Raw genomic sequence first — 27,033 nt, 5'->3', positions numbered from 1 at the left:
TTTTTAATTGGAATTAAAAATCCAAAAGACTGGGAGCCACTGCTATAAAACTCAATGGTGGGAAAAATATTTTGGAAATACTATACCTAAAAAAGAAAAGAAATTGACTCTAACATGTAATAGAATGGAGGTGTCTCCTGTGTGCATGTTTGATGACTGTACAACACAGCTGCAAATTCTGTAATGTTCTTCCCACAAAAAGGTGAAGTCTATGTTGCCTCTCCTTGATTCTGGGAAACTATTCATTCTGCTTCAATGAATAGCGTATGACACAAGTGATGCTATGTGACTTTCAAGATTAGGTAATAAAAGGCCATGCAGCTTCCACCTTGTCTACCATAGCACTTGCTTTTGGAGCCCCAAGGCCCCATCTGTACCTCTGACCACACTGAGACTGACATGCTGAAGAGGTCACAGGTAGGAGCTCTCACCTAGTGTCCCCATTGGGCCCAAAATGCATGAAAAACAGACTTACGAGAAATGTATTTATCTTCTTAAGTTTAAGCATAACTATAAACAAAGAAAGTGTGATTTTCTTTTCAGAGAAATCTCCTTTATATCAGCACAGTGAGCAAACAAAGCATAAAAATCTAAGAGGAACTGGTATTTTAGAGGAACAGAACAAGAAAACAATCTTTCAGCCATCCCCACCCAGGTGTCAGTCATCTTAGACCCTCCAGCAAAACACCACTGAGTGACCTCTGTTTACACCACCAAGAACAGAAGAATCACCTAGCCAAGCCTTGTCCAGGTTCCAGATTCACACAGGAGTGTGAGATACAATCAAATGGCTATTGTGTAAAGCCACTAAGATTTTGGGTAGTTTGGGACACAATAACACGTATCTGGAATAGCATATAGTAGTTTCCCCTTATCTGCGGTTTGGCTTTCAGTGGTCTCAGTTATTCGCAGCCAACCACGGTCTGAAAATATTAAGTTATTTTGAGAGAGAGAAATACCATATTTAGAGAACTTTTATTACAGTATATTGTTATAATTGTTCTAGTTCATTATTTTACTATCAGTTATTGTTATTAATATCCTACTATGCTGAATTTGTAAGTTGAACTTTACCATGGGTATGTATATATTGAAAAAAGAGTACATACAGGGGACGGTACTATCTGTGATTCTAGGTATCACTAGGGAGTCCTAGAATATGTAACGAGAGACCACTGTACTTCCCAAAACACTGCTGAAAATATTTAATTCACCAGGATACCCAGACTATAAGAAATACAGCATGAAGAACCATATATACATTGATTAATATATTTGTGAAGAATCATATATATAGATTATTACATTTGTATATATTATTTGTGTATATTAATAAATATATGATATATTGATTAATATGATTATTAAATATACACACTTCTCTACTTTCAGTTTTGTTTTTTTTTTTGAGATGGAGTCTCGCTCTGTTGCCCAGGCTGGAGTGCAGAGGCGCCGTCTCGGCTCACTGCAAGCTCCGCTTCTGGGGTTCACGTCATTCTCCTGCCTCAGCCTTCTGAGTAGCTGGGACTACAGGCACCCGCCACCACGCCCGACTAATTTTTTGTATTTTTAGTAGAGACGGGGTTTCACCGTGTTAGCCAGGATGGTCTCGATCTCCTGACCTTGTGATCCGCCCGTCTTGGCCTCCCAAAGTGCTGGGATTATAGGTGTGAGCCACTGCGCCCGGCCTCTACTTTCAAAGAAAATCAAAATGGCTTTAATTACTAATATTTCTTTCAATGCTGCAAATCATTTCAAAAGAAGAACATTAAAAGCAAGCTCATTCCACTTTCCCCCATAATTCCAGCCATAAACTAAACAGTGACTGGGGATTAAAAAGTTTTCCCTCCGGCTCCTGTCAAGTCTTCTCCAGGCAATCCCAGGAAAGATGTTTTTGGTTTTTGTTTTGTTTTAATGAATAGATTTTTAAAGTAGGGGAAAGATAGGAATTAAGTAAATGGGGACCAGGATTGAAGCAGAGGGTGTTTATGGGTGGTGGTGGTGGGTGATTGGGTTTTAAGATGGGAGACTTGATCATGATGCAAGGAGAAGAAATATGTAGAGAGCACTTTCTCACCAATAAAAATACATTAATTAGCTCCTAGAGGGAAGAACACAAGGACATAAATTCTGTGTGTTCTGGAGCATGTCACCTACAATGTGGCTGATTAATAAAGCTCTGAGACAGGATGAAACAAAACTGCAGCTCTTCTTAGAAAACTGGGTAGCAGATTCACTCCCATCGTTTTCTATTTGTACCACCATTCTCCCCTGAACTGAGAACCTCCAGGCCACTTCCTATTTTCCCCATCAGTAATCACTTAAATCTTGAACATTTAAATCTCAAAACCCAACTTAGACTAAACGTAGTAAACTTTGGCTCCCTGTGTGTGTGCTGGGGTGGGGGGTGAGGGAGAGCACCATGCACACAAGGTTGTCACAAATAACAAATGGCTCCTGGGGGCCTGGCTGGAGCCTCACAGCTGTGTGTGCAGATAAGCAGAGCAGTGTGGAGGGTAGGGATCCCAGGGCTTTGTGCTACCTTCACTGTCTCATAGACTGTCAGATGATGCTGTCACCATCTGCAACCTGACCCATCCCCATGGAGACATGCTGACAGAGTGCAGTGGAACTGTCAGACAGATCTGACAGGGCTGGACTCGTGCCTTTACTACTGATTGCAGTCCACCTCACGGGGACACATACACTGGCCTTTCCAAACAGACTCTGACTTGTTAAATCCTTGGGTTGTATGGTTAACTTTTATTGAGAAAGTTCTAATTTCAGCTGTTGGAAATAAATTATATGTGATTTTCTAGATCTTACATCTTAATTGCTTAGCAATTTAACATACAATTGTAGATGATAATTTTTCTAAGGTCCACTGCCCTCAGGATTCGTGTTAAAAGTATCTCACCAGCACATCGAGCTGCAAACAGGAAGTTGTCTAGGATATGGGGGAAATTTTAGCACCATGTCACTCTTCTGTGTTAGATCTAATTTTCTCTCTGCACGTCAACAATGATGATGTCACTAATATCTAAACATTCACTGCTAGATTCTGTGTCCGTTTTTCCTTTTAGTTAAAGCCATATCTATCCCCCTACTTTAAAGGATAAATTCCCTTTTTAATTGAATCATACCTAACCCCTGGGCCATCTGAGTAAAGTCTAGCCATGGTCAGCTTTCCTTTTGTTTTACAGTAAAGAGCAATTCATACTGTTTCAGGTCCTAGCTGTCGTTGGCAAACTCTAGCCTCCAGGGGGAGCCAAAGACTCTTCCCCCCGGCCCCCCGCCACTTCATCCAGCCAAGAAGAGCTCTGATTCTGTGAAGGCCAACATGGAAACTGGACTTAAACACCAGGCCAGTGTCGGTGTGGGGAAATGACCTCTTCATTTGGGTCATCTCTTTTCCATGTAGTGTTTTCTCTGGCATCTCTCACCACGCTCCCTCTCCTTCCCTTCACCTTCTCCTGCCTCTCTCAAGAACTGTGAGGGTCTGAGATTTCACCTTACTTGAAATTACCAGTTAAGTTAGCCCGCCAGGTTTACGGGTGCCAGCAGAACACGTGAGATTCTTGGCTCTGAGACTTTAACACTTACAGAAACAGCAGTAACCAGGGTGTCAGCACGTGTGCTGGCCAAGAGGGCATGAAGCAGGAGCCAAAGCCTGCCTCCAGCATCGGTGTTGGGCTAGATGAACAAGAGGATCCTCGCTTATCAGGATAGGAGACCACGTCTACATTTGGAGACATATCCTTAGCTAGTAACAAAGAGTGTGCAGGTCTGTAGCAGGGGTCCACAAATTACACTTTTGTGCAGTGTACAAGCTAAGCATTCTTTTTTACATTTTTTAAAAGGACTACAGTAAAGAAGAAAATGGGATAGAGACCACAGGTGGCCTGAAAAGTCTGAGGTATTCACTATCTGGGTCTTCACAGACAAGCTTGGTGATTCCTGGTCTATAGCATCGTCTATGCTTAGGGCCTGAGGTGACAGTGGCAGTGCCATGGCAAAGAAGATTCAGGATCTCTCTCTTTCTTGTTCCATCAGAGACACACATTGTAGGCCTGCTGGGAACAAGTACATTATGAGATTATTTTGCTCTTGCATTATTAACTCCCACCCCAACATAGACACCAGAGGCAGACGGATTTCATAAAATAGGGTTGAGGTGATGACTGGTTGTCACATCAACATTTTCGTGGAGAAAGTTTTTTTTTTTTTTTTTTTTTTTTTTTTTTTTTAAACCAATATCTTTCTCGTGTAGTTTGATTTCAAATAGCTGCCACCCAGCCCTCTAGAAGACATCACTGACCCTCTTTGGGGAAACCACTTTTTTACTGCCAGATGCAATCTTTCTCCACAAATTGACACCACTATTCTACTAAAATGGTTTCCACAGCTGGCCACATGATCTGGCTACCTAGCAAGCTAATTCCTCGAGGACTGCCTTTCTCAAGCCCCTCAAATTCCATGTGCTGTTGTTGCTCTATTGTTGCTAGGACTGGTTTCCAGGCAGCATCAACAGTGTCTGCGAGCTTCCTTAATGGGTTTAATGTGAAGGAACCAGTTAAGGGCATTATGACTGCCAGCCTTCAGTCGACACAGGATCTAGCCAAGCTTTTGTTAATTGGGGAAGGTTTGATGCAGTTGATGGATTCCCCTGGTGTTACTGAGAAACAGCAGTTTTATGCTATCTTCTTTGATCCAGTAGTTCTGTCGGCTTTAGAAGCAAAATCCTAACTGACAAGTCTGAGATAAAATATATCTACTTATGCCTTTGTAATACCCTTAATTCCTAGTTTTTCACCACCCTGCCCCCTACAACTAAGAGGGTTCCTGTGAATATTACATCATGTCTAGATGCTAAGCACAGTGCCCTAGTCATACAGATCTGAGCCCATCTCGTCACATCAGTAAATTGGAATGACAGCCATCATATTGCCACAGTGATTCTGGAAATTGGAGTGCTTCTAAACAGAGTCCCCAGCCAGACCTCATCAACTGCTAAGCATCCTGGGCTCCTGGATTAATTCATCTCCAACACACATTCAGAACTTTCCTCCAAGGTGTTTGATGGGACAATTGTTCATTCTACTTTGTCCAGTAAAATATATTTTATCCTTTTGCTTTGTTTTATTTTTCTTTCATGTCCAGAGTAGCAGAACTGCCTGACTCAGGAACCCAGACAAGTCAGCAATACTTTAAATAACAGTTAATTAATTAATAGTAAAAAATAGGGGAGGTCCACTAGAGTACTGACTTCAGACCTCAGCTACATTAGCACCAAATGAGTTCCCCAGGATGAATGTCACGCCAGAAGAATTAGTAAGCAATGGTGTCTACAGGGCAGGCTTTGAGAGCAACTCAAGAGCAGGGCAGGGATTTCCTTGTTGGGGTTAAAAGTGTTGCTGGCACAGCCCTGGAACATGATGTCAGAACTACTGATATCCCCACAGTCTACATATTCTCCCAAAAGGAAGGTGGTTTTATATTTTATGAGAAAATCTGGTGAGAACACAGTAGAACATAATTTAAGAGAGAGAAGTAAGGACTGACAAGGAAGGGAAGATATATTCACTCCAGGGCACTGTGAAAGCAAAATGAATATAGAGAGAGCAACGTGGCATAAGAAATGCAGCGCAGCCCGGAGCCAACCGTCTCAGGGTATTTGGTCAAAGATCACCATCCTCCTTCATGACATCATCTCCAAAAGGAGATTCAGAATTTTATGAGCACATTTTCTGCCTCTGTTTTTGGCCAACCTGATTAAAGGTGGTAAAGGAGTTCCACATATTATTATCTGACTGGATCCAAGGTAAGGAGGGGTCCAGGGTGAGTCATCCCGGTGGGCAGGGGTGGGGGCAGCTACTGTAGTTGGGCAAGCATGGAGTTGAGTCATCTAAAGTAGCGAGCATCAGACAGGGACACAGGGTTCAGTCCCAGAGGTCAGGGAAGGCCAGTGAGGGCTGCACTGGCAGAAGGAACCATCCAGTGAAAAACAGTTCAGCCCTCCCCATGCAGGACTGGGGAGGAGATACAACCGGGCAGGAGTAGGTACCTCTGGGCCATGGACTTTGACTCTATCTAGAAGAGGTCAGTAGCTTTTGTTTAGGGTCAAGAAGCCTGAGGGTGTTTGGAGACTTGTGCATTTATAGAGGAAACTCAAGGACCATTCTACCAAGATGTCCTAACCAGGATTTACAAACGATTGGATTTCATTGCAAGGAAGAAGAAAGCAATTAGAAGCTATATCCATGAATGTGGATTCCATGAATTTTGTCTCTAGATTAGAAGCTGTTTCTCTGCCCCACATACTGAGCTCCTGATTTTCCTGTATCATTTTAGGACTTAAAAGGGGTAAAAAGTGCCTCTTCTAGGTTGGGACTAAAAACAAAAACCCTCAGTATAACTCAGTTAATAAAGATTTGGATTCAGGTTCCTGGGTCTGAAGACTCTTCACCACCAGCCACTCAGTGGAGCCAGACTGCATGACTTCCTATCCAGCCTCTGACACTTTTGGCCATATGACCTTGGACAGATGAACTAACCTCTGACCATCATTTTCATCAATTGTAAAATCAAGATAATAACAGTCCCTTCTTCATAGAGTTCTTATGAAAATAAAATGAGTTAACTCTCGTAAAATGCTTAGAACTGTATCTGGCACACAGTAAAACCTATATAAGTATTTGCCACTATGATTATCCTGGCTTTCGCCTTTTGTAAAGACAAGCTAATGCTGTCCACTGCTAGCTCACAAAAATAACAGGAATGCACACACTCAACTCTGAAAGAGTCATGGCAGGTTGGGGCTTTCCCCCTCATACTAATCAATCATGTTCAAGGCTATCGAGACACAAAGACGAGGAAAATACAGAGCTAAAGTGGACGTGAGAAACTGAGTCACACTACTTATTTTACAGATGAGAAAACTAAAGCTTAAAATTGCTATCTCCCAAAGTTAATTTGTCAATAGAACGAGGAATAGAATTTAGTAAATTTCCCAGTGTCTGAAGGTGTCGATTCACATATTAAAATCAGGTGCCTGCTAGGTCAGTGTTACCATTATTTATTGCCAGCCTGGCCTATTTCTCTGTCCCAGTAGTATGACAGAATGTGAAAACGTCTTGAGCTCTGCAGAAGAGGATCACTATGTAATTGTGTCAGGGTTGGCTAACAGTGGGGCACAACCATGATGCAAACTACAGTATAATAAAATCGGCATGGCTTGACTTCCTTTAAGTGCTCTAATTCTTCTCTACCCACATCAAGTGTAGAGGAGACCTCTTGTGTCATGAAACCCCACACCCAAGCATCTTTTCTGAAGAGAAGGACTCTATACACTGGAAAAGTTGATCCTGAACACAGGATTCTATGAAATGAAAAAACATCGCTGCTGTTGAAAGCTTGGTCTGTGGTGTTGAATGAGGTTTGCGGATGCCTAAAGAACGGTTCTGGTGTTAGGCTGAGTAATCCAAGTCATTTCTGTACAGCTTTGTGGAAGGGCTACACATAGCTGCATTCAGAAACTGGAAGGGGAGGGGAAAATATCTCAATAAAACATTTCCTGAGGCAGCACTTAATAGATGCTGCTGTCTACTGGTTTGACCCTAGCTCCTAGATATTTGTGGGACTGCTCACCATAATACCAAATGATGACTTCTACAAAGGTAGCTTTTATTTTAATTTGTTGCAAGTTCCATTCCTTCTATCTCTTTACAATCAGATCTGGGCTAAGCAAAGATGTTTAGCTACCAAATAGGGGTTTGATGGTCCTAATTATAAACGTGGAGTTAAGAAACCCAGTTTCCACTTCTCTCCCATTCTTCCCGCCGTTAAAAAGCTTTGGAATTTGAGCCAGATCACAGATTCCACACTGCAGGGTTGTGGAAGCTACTGTGTCATTATGTGCTAGGTCAATGCATAGGAATTTGCTTTACTTTGAAAAAATGCATAAAACTTTTGACCATGGGGGTATCTTTATTTCTATTCTGGGCATAATATTAACATAAGATACTACAAGGCAGAAACAATATCAGGAAATTCCAGGAGAACAGTGACCCCCAAGGCCTTGATAAGCCAGGGACAGGTGGAGGGAACACTAGGCTATTATTCTCCAATCTCCCCTGTGCAACTTTACTTCTGGGCACCCCTCATTCTAGACTGGAGTTGACTCTGGGCATGCTTCAGCTGCAGTTCTCATCCTCCTGTTCTGGCTTGTAGCATGGCCTCATCTTCTCATTCTCAATCTCAATTCAGTCCCTGCTTTCCACTCTGCTCTGTACTGCTGCCTCTCTCCTGGCCCCAACCTTTCCTTGTTTGATTCCATTTCATGAATCTGTTCAGCTACTGACTTGATCTTTCTGACTTTGGTCTTAACCTAACAACAAATACACAAACAAATTCAAGCTCAATATATATTGCTCATATTATTCAACAATAAATAGGAACAAACGATTAATACACATAACAATCGATGGGTGTTAAGGGCACTATGCTAAGTTAAAAAAAAAAAAAAACAAAACCCAATCTCAAAAAGTTTCACACAACATGATTCCATGTCTACAACATTCTCAAAATGAAAAAATTATAGTGATAGAGAACAGATTAATCGTTGCCAGGGGTTAGGGTTGAGGACAGGGTATGGCTGTGAAGGAGTAGCATGAGGGAGTTTCTTTGTGGTGATGGAACAATCTGGACCCTGATTGTACTGGTGAGGTTATGTAAATCTATATATGTGATAAAACTTCCTAGAACTATACCATTCCTCCACTCACACAAACAGAAACAACAGTGGATGTAAAAAAACGGTGAAGTCCAAATAAGGTCTGTATTTGAGTTAACAGTATTGTACCAATGTCAATTTCCTGGTTTTGGCAATGTACTAAGGTTATGCAAGATATTATCATTGGGGGAAGCTGGGTGAAGGGTAAACAGGAATGTTGTACTATTGCTGCAACTTCTTATGAGTCTTAAACTGTTAAAAAAATCACACACACATAAACACACAGACACACACACAGTCAAGCCTTGAATACCTGTGGGTTCCACATCTGTGGACTCAACCAACTGCAGATCAAAAATATTTTTTTTAAAAAAGGATGACTGCATTTGTACTGAATATGTACAGACTTTTTTTCTTGTCATTATTCCCCAAACAATACAGTATAACAACTATTTACATAGCATTTACATTTTATTAGTTATTATAAGTAATCTAGAGATTATTTAAAGTATACAGGAAGATGCGGGTGGGTTATTTGCAAATGCTACACTGTTTTATATAAGGGACTTGAATACTTGAGCATCTGTGGATTTTGGTATCTGCAGAGGTCCTGGAACCAGTGTCCCAATCCCCCACAGATACTTAGAGACAACTATTTATATATATGTTTACACACACACACACACACACACACACACCCTAAATAGTAAGGTCCTGAGTCCCATCCCCAACAGTAGCAAATCCCAAGAAAGGACAAAAAGTGACAAGCAGAGTCCAATGCATGGCATTCTTAATGAAAGCATTATATGGAATTTAGTGTTAAGTTGAAAAAGGCTTGGTATTAAGAAAATCAAAAGACCAAAAACCAGCTAAGTCACATGATTTAACTTCAACTGGCAGAACTCAAACTGTGGGCATATAAAATGGAGACAACATAAGTTAAATGTGCCATATCACTCAAATCTAGCTGACTTTTCCTTTGGCAATTGTTTTCTACCACATAGATCTACTACATAGGATCTACACATCCTATTGTGTAGATCGTAAATTTCTTTCTGACACAAATAGTGGTCCCTAACGTATGTGACTGTTGCATGGAAAATGATCTTGAGATGTTCTGGACAAGGAACAAGGTAATTCTCTAACAATTTATAAGCTTCTGAAAGGTATCAAAAGAGCCAGGGGTATCAAAATAACCTTTAATGCTTCTAAATAAGATTATTTAAAAGAATCATGGCATCTTAAAAAAATTGTTTTCATATGACTTGAGTGCTTTAGGAACTTTAAGAAAGGAGGTAGTTGAAGTTCTTTGCTTGGACTTGACAATTGACTTAAGGCATAAACAATCCCCATATTTGTATGTTGAAAGAAGAGCATATGTGGGTGAATCCTATCTTCCCCTCAGAAGACAGTAGGGTAAAAGTATTTATGGCATACCTACTGACTATGAGGACTGTAGGAGGCATATAGCCACCCAGGAAACTCCAACATCAGTGTCTGCCCTACTGTCCCTAACCCAAGAGCTCAGGAGACATTTATCTTTGCATTTGCAGAGGTTCCTTCCATTTGCCCTGAGCATGAGTTTATGGAAACTCAAAAATAATCTACAAAAGTTTCCCCTTCTGAGGACAAGGAGGAAAGTATCAGGTTCAAGGGTGCAAATAAGATGTTGGCCTTGGAGTAGAACATTTATAATGATGGGGCATCGTAGGTCTTATTTGGTTTTCATTATGAAAATTCTTAAAATGTTTAAACTGTGTGAGAAAAAGAAAAAGACCTCAAAGAGGAGAAGGGGGTCTGTCAGTGAGGCTGGAACTGCAGGGCTAATGGAACACCAAGGCAGTGCTGGGGCAGAGTCAGGCCAATGCCACCAATAAAAGACATGGCACTAGTACAGGGGGTTATAAACTAGCTGGTGTGACAGCACCCTTCAGACCTCAAACCTGAAGCTCTGGTTCATGGGAAGAATCCTTAACAAGCAGAGCTAATTTATACTATGCAAGCTTAATGCATAAATAATGATTAGAAGAGAGATTAGCTGGCTTTCGTCCCCCATGTACACATTCATTTGTTCATTCAGTCATTATTCCACAAACATTTCTTGAGTAATAACTGTGTGCCAGGCTTTATAATGTCAGGAACTATGCCAGGCACTGGTGACCCAAGGGGATGAATCAACACAGCGCAACCACAGAAGAGGTCTAATTCAGTTTTCATTATGAAATTTCTTAAAATGTTTTATCTGTGTGAGAAAAAGAAAATGACCTCAAAGAGAGAAGGAGATCTGTCAGTGAGGCTGGAACTGTGGGGCTAATGGAACACCAAGGCGGGGCTGGGGCAGGGTCAGGCCCAGGTTTTCTGGGGGCCATGAATTTTGATACCTATTTGGAGGTATCCAAGGCAGACAGGCCTCTAAACTAGATTCCTCTGAACTCTGGTTCAGTGAAGTATTAATATGTGCTCCATGATATAAAGGGCTTCGTCACAGTCTATTCATTTTGGAAATGTATTGATTGTCTCAAGTTAGCATATTAATAACTGAGAAGTCCAGCTCTAAAGACATCAGGCAAACTTTATTACCTTACAAAATCCAGTTTGGAAAACCCTGCTGTCAGGACTCCCGACTGGTAAAAGAGGTGGAGGAGTATATCTGTAGTGAATAGACAGGATCAAGCAAGTCAGTTTTCATGTCTCATGAAACATTCCAGGGCCCAATTCGTGTAAACCAGTCAATCTCCAGAAATGTCACTGCTACCCAATTATCCGAAAGGATTTTGTGTGAAATGTATGTAGTACTTTTACTAACTTTCTTCTGCCTAAAATACATAGAGATAATTCACCTTTTGCAGGAGTTCAGCATCACAGAAGCTAGAGCTGATAAGGTTGTTAGGAAGCATCTGGTGCAATCCTCCTACTCAACAGATGAGTCTGGACAAAGCTAATCCCTAACCCAACTCCTAAGAAACCTGGGCTCCCGATTCTCAGCCCAAAGTCCTGATGAATAACTACCTGTTTTCTGTATGCTCCATACAGCATTCCATGTACTGTGGGTGCTGTGACAGTTACTAAGGCACTACAATAAGTTACAATATTTGTAACATTACAACATAAAGATCAAAACAACAACAAAACATTCTGCCATTTCTTTGGAAGCATTCATTGAACATTTCAGGGGAAAAAAGTGTAGTAGGGCTAAATAGTTAACATTGCTTCAACCTCAAGAATATCATTATCTGACAGGATCCCCTCCCATCACCGTGTCACTGAGATTTTTAAAAATATACCTTTGGTGTTGCTATAATCTTATTAACCTACTGGCTCATAGAGCTTATTACTCTGAAAATAGCCTTTTTTTTTTCTTCTAAGCCAAACTTATCCAAGAGCATCAGTCTAAAGGCTATAAATAGTGCAAGTATAATGATCAGTGACATGAAAATGTAGGCTACAGCTAATAGAACTGAGGAACAGGTTTAATTTCAAACTGGAGAACTAGGTGATAAGGTCCCACCACTTTATTGTTTCTGTCCTGGATTTTATATAATCATTAAAATGGCACTGTTCACAAGGAATGTATACAGATATACTTGGCCTAACTTTACAAAGCAAGCAGTCAATTTTCCAAGCAACCTTACATGTCTACCCTCTCTTTTTAAAAAACAGCTTTATTGAGATGTAATTCATGTACTATCTAATTCATCCATTTAAAGGGTAAAATTTAGGGGTTTTTAGTATATTTATAGATATCTGCAACTGCTACAACAATCCATTTTGGAAAACTGCCATCAACTCAAAATAAATCCTGTAGCTAGGCTGAGTGTGGTGGCTTACACCTGTAATCCTACCATTTTGGGAAGCTGAGGCCGATGGGTCGCTAGAGCCCAGGAATTCAAGACCAGCCTGGGAAACATGATGAAACCCCATCTCTGCAAAATTTAAAAAAAAATTAGCCGGGCATGGTGGCATGTACCTGTAGTCCCAGCTACACTGCCCTCTAGCCTGCATGACAGAGCGAGAAGAAAAAAGAAACCCTGTATCTTGTAGCTGCCACCCCACCCCCACCCCATCCTCTTATCCACCTCACCCCTAAGCAACAAATAATCTACGTTCTGTCTCAATAGCTTTATGTATTCTGGACATTTCATATAAATAGAATGATATAGTATATGGTCTTTTGTGACTGGCTTCCTTCCCTTAGCATAACATTTTCAAGGCTCATCCAAGTTATAGCATATATCTATACTTCATTCCTTTCTATGGCCAAGTAATATCCCACTGTGTACATATTCCAAATTTTATTTATCTATTCATCAATTTATGGTTATTTGGGTTGTTTTCACCTTTCAGCTACTATGAACAACGTTGTTAGAAACACTTTTGTTTTTCCACGGCTTTTGTTTTCATTATTGTTGGGTATGTACCTAAAAAGTGGAATTACTGGGTCATATAATAACTCTGTGATTACCTGTGAGAAACTGCCAGACTCTTTTCCAAAGTGGTCACACCATTTTACATTCCCACCAGCAGTGTGTGAGGGTTTTAATTTCTCCAAATCCTTGTCACACTTATTATTATCTGACTTTCTGATTCAAGCCATCCTAGGGGCCTTGAAGGGGTATCTTATCTGGTTTCAATTTGCATTTCTTGATAATTAATGATGCCAAGTATCTTCTCATGTGCTTATTGGCCATTTGAAGATATTTCTTGGAGAAATGTCTACTTGAGTCCTTTGCCATTTTAAGTGGGTTTTTCGTCTTATTAAATTGTAAGAGCTCTTTATATATTCTAGATACAATTCTCTTATCAGATATGTAATTTTCAAATATTTTCTCCTATTCTGTGGGCTGTTTTTTCACTTTCTTGTTGGTGTGCTTTGAAGCACAAAAGGTTTCAGTTTTGTTAAAGCCCAATTTATTTATACTTTTCTTTACTCACTTGCATTTGGGTGTCATATCTAAGAATCCTTTGCCAACAATATTTTTCCTACATTAGATGGTCTTGGCATTCTTGTTGAAAATCAGTTAACCATAGAGGTTTATTTCTGGATTCTCAATTCCATTTCACAGAACTGTATGTCTAACTTTGTGCCAGTACCACACAGTCTTTATTACTGTTACTTGGTAGTAAGTTTTGGAATTGAGAAGTGTTAAGTGCCTCCTAGTTTGTCGTTTTTTGAGATTGTTTTGGCTATTTTGGGTCCCTTTAAATTCCATATGTTTTGAAATCCCATAGTAGTTTTGAAATTCTATAATAACCAGTAAATTTCTCTAAAGAATCCAGCTAGGATTTTGATAGTGATTGCATTAAATCTGTATATTCATTTGCGAAGTATTTTCACCTTAATCTTGTCTTCCAATCCAGGATCATGAATGTCCTTCCATTTATTTAAGTCTTAAAATTTCTTTCAGCAATTTTTAAAAAGTTTTTGAAGTATAAGTTTATACTATTTATTAAAATTATTCCTAAGTATTTTATTTCTTAATACTATTATAAATGGAATTATTTCCTTAATATCATTTTCAGATTGTTCAAAGCTAGTATATAGATATATAATTAATTTTAGTAATTAATTTTGTATCTTGTAGCTTTGCTATTATATTTGGATTGCATCCCCCGCCAAAAAGATATGTTGCAGTTCTAACTCCCACTACCTCAGAATGTGACCTTAGAAGCAGGGTCATTGCAGATGTAATTAGTTAAGGTGAGGTCACACTAGAGTAGGGTGGGTCCTTAATCGAATAGGATTGGTGCAATTACAAGAAGAGAAGAGAGACACAAAGGATGAAGACAGTCATATGATGATGGAGGCAGACCCTGGAGTGATGCATCTACAAACCAAGAAATACCAGGAAAGGCCAACCAATACCAGACACTAGAAAAGGAAAGCAAGGATTCTACTCAGAATCTCAAAGGGACTCCCAACACCTTGATTTTGGACTTCTAGCCCCTGTAACTGTAAGAAAATAAATTTCTGTTGTTTTAAGCTACCCAGTTTTTGGTACTTTGTTATGGTAGCCCCAGGAATCTAATGTACTTGCTGGACTTGTTTATTAGTTTTAATGGTTTTTTAGTGGAGTCCTTGGGATTTTCCATATACAAGATTATGTTATTTGCAAATAGAGATACTTTTGCTTCTTCTTGCCAGTCAGGATGTCTTTTATTTCTTTTTCTCACTTAATTGCCCTAGCTAGACACTCCAGTACAATGTTGACTAGAAATAGCAAGAGTGGGCATCTTTGTCTTGTTCCTAATCTTAGAGAAAAAGTATCCACTGTTTTCCAATCAAGTATGATGTTACCTGTGAGTTTCTTGTAGATGTCTTACCAGACTGAGGATGTTTCCTATTACTAGTTTTTTGAATGTTTTTACCATGAAAAATGTTGAATTTATCAAATGACTTTTCTGTGTATTGAGATGATCATGAGGCTTTGTTTTTTATTCTATTGATATGGTATATTTTATTAATTGATTTTGTGATGTTAAACCAACAAAGCATTCCTGAGATAAATCCTACCCTGGTGTACAATCCTTTTCATATGTTTCTGGATTCAGCTTGCTAGTATTTTGTTAGAATTTTTTTCCATGCATAATAAACAAAAATATTGGTTTGTAGTTTTCCTTCCTTGTGATGTTTTTGTCCATTTTTATTATTAGGGTAATACTGACCTCAAATAATGAGTTAGAAAGTGTTCCTTCATCTTCTATTCTTTGAAGAATTTGTAAAGAATTGGTATTAATTATTCACAGTGTTCTGTCAGTGTCTGCTAGGTATTGTTGGCTTTTAGTGTTGTTCATGACTTCTATTTTCTTATTGTTTTCTGCCTAGTTGTTATATCCCTCTTGAAAATTGGGTATTGAAGTCTTCAACTACCATTGCTGAGTTATCTATTTCTTCCTTAATTTTTGTCAGTTTTCACTTCACATATTTTGGCACTCTGATGTTTACTGAATATATGTCTATAATTGTTATATCATCCTAATAAATTGTCTTTTTTATCACTATAAAATGTCCCTCTTTACTTTTGGTAACTTTTGTTTTTAACGTCTATTTTGTCTGATATTAACGTAGCCTCTCCAGCTTTCTTGTGGTTGCTGTTTATATGGTATATGTTTTCCTTTCCTTTTACTTTCAGTCTATTTGTATCTTTGAATATAAAGTGTGGCTCTGTAGACAATATATAGTTCAATCTTGCTTTTTGTTTTTAACTGAAGATTGTTTAACTCTCTGCCTTTTGATTGGACTGTTTAATTCAAAAGTATTTAATGTCATTATTGATATAGTAAATTTACATCTACCATTCTACTTTTCGTTTTCTATATGTCTCATGTCATCTTCTCCTCTATTCCACCTTTATTGCTTTCTTGTGCATTAAGAGAATATTTTCTAATATAGCATTTACATTTCTTTAAGGATTTTTTTACTACTTTAAAAAATTGTTTTCTTAGTGGTTCCTCTAGGCCTTCTCAGATACATCTTACCAGAATCAGCTTCAGATTTACACCAATTTTATTCCAGTGAGATACAGAAATGTTACTCCTATATAGCTTTATTCCCTTTTCTCCCCTTTTGTGATGTAACTATACTATTACATTTAAAATGTTATAAGCCCAATAGTACATTCTTATTAATTATTACATTATATAACATTATGTCTTTTAAGGAAGTTAAGTGAAGAAAAGAGAACAAATATATATATATATTTACATACGTGTGTGTGTGTGTGTGTGTGTGTATATATATATATATAGATAGATAGATAGATAGCTATGTTAACTTTATTTATCATTTGTGGATACCTTCATTTGTTTTTGTGAATTCAAGTTACTACTAGAATCGTTTTCTTAGCCCAGTATAATATTGCCTCCACCTACCTCCTCTGTGCTATTATTAGCAAATATGTTACATTTCTATAAGTGAAGAAGGCTCAATGATAATATATATATGTGTGTATATACATGTATAGTTTAATGCAATTGCTTTTTAAATCAGTTTTTAAAAAGGGAGGTGATATATCCATTTATACTGTATTTTACACATATATATGCTCATTGTTTTTTCTTGAAGATTCAGATTATTGTGCGAAGTTACTTGCTTTCAGCAAGTAACAGACTAAATAACTTTAGCATTTCTTGTAAGACAGATCTGTTAGAAACAAATTGTTTCTGTTTTTGTTCATCTGGGGATATCATTATTTTGCTTTTATTATGAAAGACAGCTTTGCTGGATATAAGATTTTTAGTTAACATTTATTTCTTTGTATATTTTATATCTGAACATCACTCTTTTCTGGCCTCCACTATTTCTGAGGAGAAGTCAGATTAGTCTTCTTTGGTTCCCTTATAAGTAGTAAGTCATTTTTCTCTTGCTACTTTCAAGATTTTCTCCTTGTCTTTTGATTCTCAGAATTTTTACTATAATGTCTCTAACCTCTTTGTGTTTGCTAATCTTCCTTGGAGTTTGTTGAGCTTTCTAGATATGTACATTAATATTTTTCCAATAAATTTGGAAAGGCTGGAAATAATGAAAAGCCATTATTTCCTCTAATATTTTTTCTGCTCCTTTCTCCTTTTCCTCTCCTTCCAGTATTCCCATTACATATAGGTTGGTACACTCAATGGTGTCTTGTAATTCTCTAAGGCTCTGTCATTTTTTTTCTCTCTTTTCTTCAGCTTGTATAATCTCTGTCAATCTTTCTTCTTGTTCATTCTTTCTTTTGTCAGTTCAAATCTACTCTTGACCCTCTTCGTTAATTTTTCATTTCACTTATTATACTTTACAATTCCAAAATGTTCATTTGGTTCTTTTTTAAAATTTGTATCTCATTTATATTCTGTCTGATATGACATTGTCTTAATACCTCCTTTTATGTATTTAATCATGGGTTTCCTTTAGCTCTTTGAATGTATTTATTATGCATACTTTGAAGTCTTTTTCTTTTAAATCCAACACCTGTTTGCTCCCACAGCCCGTATCTATTGCCTAATTCCCCCAACCCCTACCCCTAGTGTATAGGTCATATCTTTCTGGTTTTTGGCATATCTCATAGTTTTTTCTGTTGGAAACTGGACATTTTACATAATATATTGTAGCAATCGGGATGCTCGTTCCTCCCTCTCTCCAGGTATTGCTATTTTGATTTGTTTATTTCTTTAGTGATTAGTTGGATTATTTTACCAGTCTATTTCCTTTCCCCCATAGAGTGAAGCCTCTGATGTTGCCGCTCAGAGGATGTAGCCTTGGGTATGTCCATAGCTACCCTAATAGAGGTTTGGCAGGGTTCGCTTTCACCGACAATTCCTAGCTGTTGAATTAACTGAAGGTTGATTGCTATGGGTATATGTTGCTTCCTAGATTGATCCAATCAAATTTGGGTTCCTTTGAAAAGACAGTTTCCAAGGCCAGTATTTAAGATTCACTCTGACTCCAGGAATGCTCCTCTCAGCTGTCTCTTTCCCAGCAAACTAGCTGGCCTACAACTTAACTTATATCTCCAATGAATCTACCAATCTCTTCCCCATTGCCTTTCACTACAACCTCCACCATTTTTTTTTTTGAGAGCGCCCTTGGGCATAAACTTCTCCACACTTTGTTCCAAACAAAGTCAGTTACTTTGGTAAGATACTGAGGTCTCTGTTTTACAACCTACTTCTCCCCCAGGCAAATCTCTGAGTTAGGGCTCTGGTACTGCAGATGCAGACAATGGTGTGCTTCTCTCTGTGTGACACCCCTACTTTTATAGCTGAGTTCTCAGTGGTGGTAGGGCAGTAACCTTAGGTCTTCTCAGCTTGCTTCTTCCTGTGAGAAACCACAGCTTTCAAGCAAGGGCGAGGATTATGTAGGTCCCAGGATTCTCAGCATGCCACATTCAAGGTAGATTTCTCTGTCCCATGGGTGGAGGCTGGATGAAAGAAAGAAGCCCACACCTCTGGGCTGCACTTGCCTGGAACTTAGTCTCAGAAACAGGTTGCTGAGATGAGAAAGGCTGACATACTGTCCCTCCCAAGACAACAGGTCTCCAATTAGGAGCTGGGGTAGAAGGAGCTCTGTGTTACTGGTTGCACCAGTCTAGAATGAAGTTTCCACCTCTCTGAGTTTGGAGTGGGGGAAGAAAAGTGGAGGTCTTGCTTCAAATACTACAGCTCTCACCTTTGTAACTGAGTTTCAGTAGATTTTCCTGAATAAATATTTCTTCATTTGCTGAATGTCCATATGCCTGGTGAAAGGAAAATAAAATCTCGGCATGCCAAATTCACTATGCCAAGGGAAAAGTTATGCTGGAAACTGAGTCATGTAAGAAACTGCCTTTCCTTTTGTTACTAAGCAAATAACTTAGAAGACAGAAGGCTAGACAGAAGGCCAGATGTCTCCACAAATAGCCACTCTATGTTTACTTTATCTTAGGTAGAGTCTTAATTTACTGAGTGTGAGATGAATGCATAATGACTATTTCTCTACCCTTTCTTTTCAAAGGTAATATGTGAATTCAGTGAATGCTAGTCAAAGACTCAAAGGAATATAACCACTATCTTCTTTTATCTACCTTCCTCTTTTATTTTTCTCTTTCCTCTTTGCCCTACTACCTGCTCTTTTTCCCTTTAAATATAGAAGTCCCAAAACCCTCTTTGGAGAAAAGCATGGATCACAGATGTTCCTGTGGTTTTGTGTTCCTTTTTCCTGGGTGCATCCTTAACCTTGGCAAATAAGCCTCAAAATTGATTACAACCTGTCTTAGATACTTTTCGGTTTACAGCCCATTTCCAGATACTTTAAGTGGTTAAGTTTTATGTTCTTTAATAATTTTCAGTTTTTCTGTGGAGCAGGTCCACATAACTCATGCTATCATGGCAGAAGTGAAATATTCACATCTACTCTTAAGGGTTCCAGGTGTCTCCAGAGTCCGCAGAGTACAAATTCTGCTATTCATGCAGCTCTGTGTGGTCTGGAGTGTGATGAAGGGTAGCACTCAGGATAAGCTTGGAGACAGATGCTGGATACCACCTACTGATTCTATCCTCACTGAATAAATGCACAGATTTCCTCTCGGGAAAATCTATTTCAAACAATGAATGCTTAAGAGCTCTTAAATCTGTGGCTCCCAGTGACCCCAGTGGTCATCATCTTCCCTTACATTCAAATCAGGCCATCACTGGTTGTATACATTAACAGAAAGAGAAGGCAAGGGAATATGAAGGGAGCAAAAGACAGAGAAGGCAGATACTAAACCTGAGTAATCCTGGAGGACACCATTAGCACTGACAGCTGTGGAAGAAAAAGGAGGGAACAGGGCATTTTTGGAGGGTGAGTCACTTGGCTTTCTGGCAGCAGGTTGACAATGAGTGGGAGATGTATTGATTAGTACTGTTCTGGTACTAGATGCTTTTTGTACATTGTCACCAATCCTGACAGCACCTCTCTAAGGTAACAGACTCTGTGGTCCATGCTTTCTTTACCTTGTAGTCCATGACTACTAACAGGTCACTGATGAGTCTCTGACAGTCTACTCTGCTTCTTGTCTGCATGCTAACACCTCTAGATTAGGAACTGAGGATGAGAAGCTCTGGAAAAGTAATGATCACTGTATTTTTCAATCTGCAAGATAAAGAATATTATCTGTTTCCTTGTTCCAGAGTGGTAAGCTCCTAACCGACAGATCTAGGATTCAAGTCCGGCTCTGCGTCCAAGCCTCTGTCCATTCTGTGCTTCTTTCTGCACAACCTAATGGGAATATCTAACAAAACATTTGAAGCCACAAGCCTGGAAATCATCAGAAAAGTCTAAGGTTGCCTCTGTTAAATCTTTCTGGTCCTGTCCTTGCCCTCTGAGAGCACTAACCATTCCTTCTTTTGAATCTCCTTGGTATAGCATCTGTAAAAATTAGGTGTCCTAGTCTGTTATATGTCTGTGTCCCTCTCTGGCCTATAAGCTCTCAGGAGCAGGGATCATGACTTTGCAACTCCACCACCTAGTCTGAAACCTGTAACAAAGGTAGACATGAAATAAGTGGTTGCTGGATGACTAAGTAAAGAAAGGCAATTTGAGTCACAAAACACAGACAGACAACGAAGCACCAAGGGCCAACTCTTGGGAAGTCCCTCTTCAGGAGGCAGAGAGAAGACTACAGAAGGAACAATAGGAGAGCCGAGAGACATCAGAAGGGTGCTGAGTTGCCAAGGCCAAAGGATGGTACAATATCAGGAAGGGTGGGGTGGTCAACATTTTATTGGGCTCAGCCTCCCAACTTAGTTCTCTCCAAACTCAAGTCACTTCACTAAGATGAGAGGAAGCTCAGGGAGAGAGGCTATTCCTAGGAACTCCTTTCAGCCTGTGAGCTGGGGAAAGAGCTTGGGGTCCCTACCAAACAGGAGCAGCTCAAGATGCCCCAGAGGGTTTGGAGGAAGCAGCCTTCCCAGGCTGGAGAGAATTTGGCAGTGCCCTAGCCTTTCCCGGGTTCTCCCCTGGGCTTCAGGCTTCAGAGTGATCCATCCAGGGTGTGCTACTCCGATATAGTAGCTGTATAATTTATCTGTCTTTAAGGAGGAAATAGTGATGTCTCTGGGGTAATAATTCACTGCCTTTTGGCAGAGAAAATATGATCCGTGATCCAACACACCATGTGATGTGCAATACCAGTCTACAGGGATAAACATCACATTGATATCATCCACATAACTGCCTACATCCCACCTTATAAGGGTAGTGTGCCCAGTGTTGGGAGGGGCTGGGGGGCAGGAGAATTCTTTACTGATCCAGCAGAAACCCACAGGGCAAAGTTGTAGTGTGCAGTGTTAGAGGATCCTCTGACTTTAGTCAGCTCAAACCAAAGGAGGGAGTGATCAACTGGTAGCTGTCTTCCCACCACACCCCCGCCCTGGGCAATTCTGTACCACATTATAATTGCTATTTGACTACCTACATGTTAACATTTCAGCAAAGTTCATTTTATTGTAACTGACACAGTTTTCAATTTGGAAAAATAAATAAAATGAGATAGCAGCAGTTGACCCAGTCCTCTCCTATTTTGCCAATGTATCTCCTATATATACATACCCTGGATGTGATTACTGGCACTTAATGACCCAAATGGCTGCAAAGATGGAAATTTTCCCTTGCAGATGATGACTAGTATTTTTTCAGCTGCTCTAGTCTATAGTATACTTGTGTTATTAGAAGTATTATCTAAAAAATATATCAAAGTACCTTGTAAGCAATTTTTAAACACCGATTTGTTTCCTTCCCTTTAAAAATCTACATGAAAACCAAATTGAGCAGTTCATCTGACATCTGTCCCTACCACCCTCCAGAACAGCTTTCTCATGGCCACTGCCCGTGTCCTTTTCTCAGTCCTGTCCCCTCAGAAGCAGTTATCTGTTGTGCCCACTTGCTCCTTCCTGAAATCCTTTTTGTTCTTGGCCTGCAGGCAACTGAGACTTTCCTGACATTCAAACCATTTATTTATTTATTTATTTTTAAATTATTATGATACTTTAAGTTCTAGGGTACACGTGCACGACGTGCAGGTTTGTTACATGTGTATTTTGGGACTTCTCTTGCCCGCTAAGGCATCACTGTAGCTCTGTCTGCAGCTTTCTTTCCTGAGGGCTCTGTTACACCACTATTCCAAGATTGCCCAAATTTCCATCTCTAGGGCTAGATTTCCCATGAAGCCCCAGGAGCCATTTCCAACTGCCTTCCCGGACAGCTTCCTCTTAGCAGCCTGGCTGGCATCTCAACCTCAACAAAGATTCACTGGGCACCACTTGCCACCCAGGCTCTGCTAAGGGCACTATGTGAAGAAGACACACTCAATTCTTGCTCTTACAGTTCACAATAACCAAATGCATCTTCCTTCCTACACGTGGGCTCTCCCACCTCCTCGCCAACCTCAGAACTCTAATCTCGTATTATGGCATAACACCTGGGCTGGAGGTCCCAGTACCATATGACATGGCCCTCCTCCCCGCACCCATAGCTCATGGTTGTTAAGGTTTAGGAATTTGCCCACAAACACCTTCTCCCTTCCATCACCCACAGCCAGGCCCTCGTCACCTGAAGGCTAGACTATTTCAGATGTGTCTCAGCTGATTTCCGTCTGAAGTTTGTGCCTGTCCAATCCATTCCACACACAGCAGTCTCCCAAATGACATTTCACCATGTCACTCTTCTGCTGCTCACGCATCAACCACTCCCCACTGGCACCAAAATAAATTCATTTCAAGCTCTCCAACAACAGGTAGGTCCCACCCACATTTCCAATTGCTTCCCTGTAAGCATGCTCCACTTTGACAAACTGGAACTGTAATATATTCATGATACTCTATCCAGGATTTCCATGCCTTCGTGCCTTTGCTCAGTTTGTTCTGTCTTTCAGAAACACCATTTACCCAGCTCCATCTCTGCAAGTCCAAATTCTATCCACAACTTGAAGCCTGGCTCAAATACCACAGTCTCCTGAAAGCTTTTTTAAAATCCATTCCTCCTTCAAACAGAATGAATCTCTCAGTCCTCTGCTTCTTCTATCATTCTGATGACAAGTGTCTTTTGCAGACAGTTTGTATCTGGTTGGTCTTTGTATTTGCCACACAACAGATTGCAGTGGCTTGCATTGAGTAGGTAAGAATTTGATGAATGCCATGTTTCAAGCCTGTCATTCCAACACTTTGTGAGTCTGAGGTGGGAGGATCACTTGAGGCCAGGAGTTCAAGACCAACGTGGGCAACAAAGGGAGGCCCCCATCTCCACAAAAATAAAAATAAAAAAATTAGCCAGGCATGGTGGTGCACATCTGTGGTCCCAGCTACTCAGGAGGCTGAGGTGGGAGGATCACCTGAGCCTGGGAGGTCAAAACTGCAGTGAGCCGTCATTGTGCCACTGCACTCCAGCCTGGGCAACAGAGTGACACCTGGTCTCAAAAAAAAAAAAAAAAAAAAAAAAGATTTTGATGAATAAACAGATGAACAGATGGGCTGCTGCTTGTGTGCTTTCTGTGTGAGAACAGCTGAATTTTGAAAGGTGATATTCCACAAAGACATCTCCAGTCTAACCTCTGCTCATCTCATAACTACATATTAGAAAAATAAATAGAGGCCGGGCACGGTGGCTTGTGCCTGTAATCCTAGCACTTTGGGAGGCCGAGGCAGGCAGATCATGAGGTCAAGAGATCGAGACCATCCTGGCCAAAATGATGAAACGCCATCTCTACTAAAAATACAAAAATTAGCGGGGCGCGGTGACACACACCTGTAGTCTCAGCTACTTGGGAGGCTGAGGCAGGAGGATCACTTGAACCCAAGAGGCAGAGGTTGCAGGTTGTGGCCAGCCTGTTGACAGAGCAACACTCCATCTCAAACCAAAAAAAAAGAAAAATAGATAGATATTAAATCAACAGATAAAGGGCACTGAGAAGCTAACCACCTGTCACCTACAAAATTTGCCTTCATTTGGGTGTGTATGTTTATGGCTAAAGTGATTCTGCAGCAGGACTTTCTTTTGTCCTTTTGAGCAGTTGGGTTAACTCTTTCGATTTTCTGTCAGTTCTTTGACACAGTTGTACCTTAAATATCTAACTAGATCTAACTAGATTCTGCTGAGTAAACTAAGCTACTCTCAATAAAACCATTTAATTTCATGCAGCTAGGAGGGGAAGAAAACTGAAGGAGTCACATTATAACTTTATCACCGTGACTCTGGCACTGAGAAACTATTTCCACAAAGCCAAGTCACACTGTGCCCTGCACATCTGGAGTCCATTCTGAGATCTGAAGCTGTAAATGTGATTAGGGACAGATGTCTCCCTACCGTGTATAAGAAAGAAAGACCAGCATAAATAAGCCAATATCCACTTAGTGGAGAAAAAAATGTGCATCTCTCAGCTGTGGATACGACATTTACTTTTTGGAAAAAAGAAAAAGTTTCCTCAAAAATGGCACAAAAAACTTCACCCTTCATACATAGATGTTACTGTATATTGGTGAATAAGACAAATACTTCCACTTATATCCCCACCTCTGATTATTTAAAAAGATAGTATCATTTATAATCTTCATTATCATAACAGCTGGGGGTGCTGCTTCTTGGCTGGGAGGCTCAGGACAGCACGACTCCAAGTGGGGTTTGCAACCAGCAGCCTCAGCATCTCGTGGGAGGTGGTTGGCATGCGGAACCTGAGGCCCCACTCCAGGTCTGCAGTATCGAAACCTGCACTTCAGCTCAAACCTCAGGTGACCTGCATCCACATGATGTCTGGGGGGCAGTGGTCTAGGTCATGGTGTTTCTGTAACTCCCTTTGAATAGGAATCACTTGGAATGCTCATAAGACATACACAGGTTCCCAGGCTCCATGCCCAGCACTGATTCAGAAGGTCTGGGATTGGATGTGATTCTGATTAAATGAGATAATGAAATTAATATGACTGATATGGCCATGCCTGGCATACAGAAGGCAAGAACCAAACTCTAATCTCTCCTCCCTCCTGTGGTCATCAACACTAGTTGTAGGGTTGCCCAGTTACATTTGAATTTCAGATCAGCAGCAAACAATTTTTTAATAATAAGCATCTGGCAACCCTAACTACCCCTGACCTCAGAATATCTTGGGGGAGGAGAGTGAGTGGCAGATTAAGACTGGAAAAATAGGCTCAAATTGTGCAGTTCTGAATGCCAATCAAAGACGTTTAAATCGATCTATATACTAACTAGCCAAGACTAGATGTGACCCAAAGCCTCCACCCACTTTCTCCCAGGGATGGTCAGAACAACAATGGCAAGTAGGCTGTGGGGACAAAAGTCTCTATCACAAGACCCATTAGAAAGGGAGGCCAGAGGCCAGATGCAGTGGCTCACGCCTGTAATCTCAGCACTTTGAGAAGCCAAGGTAGGAGGATTGTTTGAGCCCAGGAGTTCAAGACCAGCCTGGGCAACATAGTGAAACTCTGACTCTACAAAAAATTTTAAAAAAAATTAGCCAGACATGGTGGTGTGCACCTATAGTCCCAGATACTTAGGAGGCAGAGGTGGGAGAATTACTTGAGGCCAGGAGATTGAGGCTACAGTGAGCAGTGATTGCACCACTGTACTCCAGCTTGGGCAACAGAGTGAAATCCTGTCTCTAAAGAGAGAGAGAGAAAAAGGAAGCCCAGAGGATGAAAGGAATAGTCATGGCCAGTGACCATGTCACAAAGAATAAGGGAGTTAAAATTTTAAAATCTTAAATCTATTTTGTATTAATTCTAAACTCTTAAACTATTTATACCCTGGCCAGACACATAAAAATAATTTAAGCCAACTACTTGAATTTTCTAACTGGTGCACAGTTGAGCACTGACCCTATTTGCAGAGAATTATTTGAGATTTGAAGAAAAAGATATATAGTGACATATCAAAAGCCAAATTTCCAGTGTCCTTAGCCCACTCTTCCAGAACCTTGAACTTGGTTTCTGGACACCCCACATATCTGGCCCAAAGCCCAGTTGTAAAGTCAAGCAATGACTCCATAGCTATTTGCTCTTATTTAATATATAATTCTTAACTAGTTTCTTTATTTAGCATCCTAAACCACAGCACAGAAACATCAAGGAATGAATTAGGGGCAGTTAAAATGATAGCAATAACAGCATGACAGAAAGGTGTATAGGAAAAAAATGTATTACATAAAAAACAAAAATAGATACCCTGAATCATCAGGATGCATTTAAATTATATATGATACATTTCAAAAAGAGTATATACAACATGTTTGATTTCCATTTAAAAAATAAGCTTAAGCAAAAAGAGCTTTGGTTCTTGTAGAGGTAAGCTGCATTTACCTAAAATAAGTATCTTGTCAAAAAAGTTACATAAATGAAGTCACATTTTTTAATCTAATGATTTTATCTGACTGCAGGTGAACTACAAATGACCTACAGAATGTTTTAGATTGCATACTTGTTCCCCTCTGATTTCCAAGTAGCCTAATTTGGCCACAGCCAAGTCCCACCCTCTACTCTCAAATTGCCCAGGAAGCTAGACAGGAATTCAGCAATCCAGACAGATGAGAAGCCATTATGGCAAACTCCATGCTGAAGTGCTCTGGACCCCTAAGGAAGAAAGCTACAGGAACAGCTGGCACAGACACAGAATTGGGACCACATATGAATCCTGATTCCTATGATAAGGCCATCCTGTCAGGACATATCTACCTCTACATATACACACCGCCAGTCCCAGGATCTCTTCAAACACAGGAAAAGAGTGGACCCTCCCTATCTCTGACTAGGAGCACCCACTCACCTCCAAAAGGACTTCTTTCCAACTTTTTCTTTTTGTATTG

At 40.1% G+C, this 27,033-nt stretch overlaps 1 protein-coding gene across 1 annotated transcript in view; it reads right to left on the bottom strand.

Annotated features, from left to right (window-relative positions):
• SV2C (synaptic vesicle glycoprotein 2C) overlaps nucleotides 1–27,033 on the bottom strand; it is a 243,868-nt gene that overhangs the window by 154,350 nt on the left and 62,485 nt on the right. The window lies entirely within an intron of this gene.

Source organism: Macaca fascicularis, chromosome 6 (genome assembly GCF_037993035.2).
Source record: "Macaca fascicularis isolate 582-1 chromosome 6, T2T-MFA8v1.1".
Lineage (NCBI taxonomy): Eukaryota > Metazoa > Chordata > Mammalia > Primates > Cercopithecidae > Macaca > Macaca fascicularis.
This window is presented reverse-complemented; position numbering and strand designations above follow the sequence as displayed.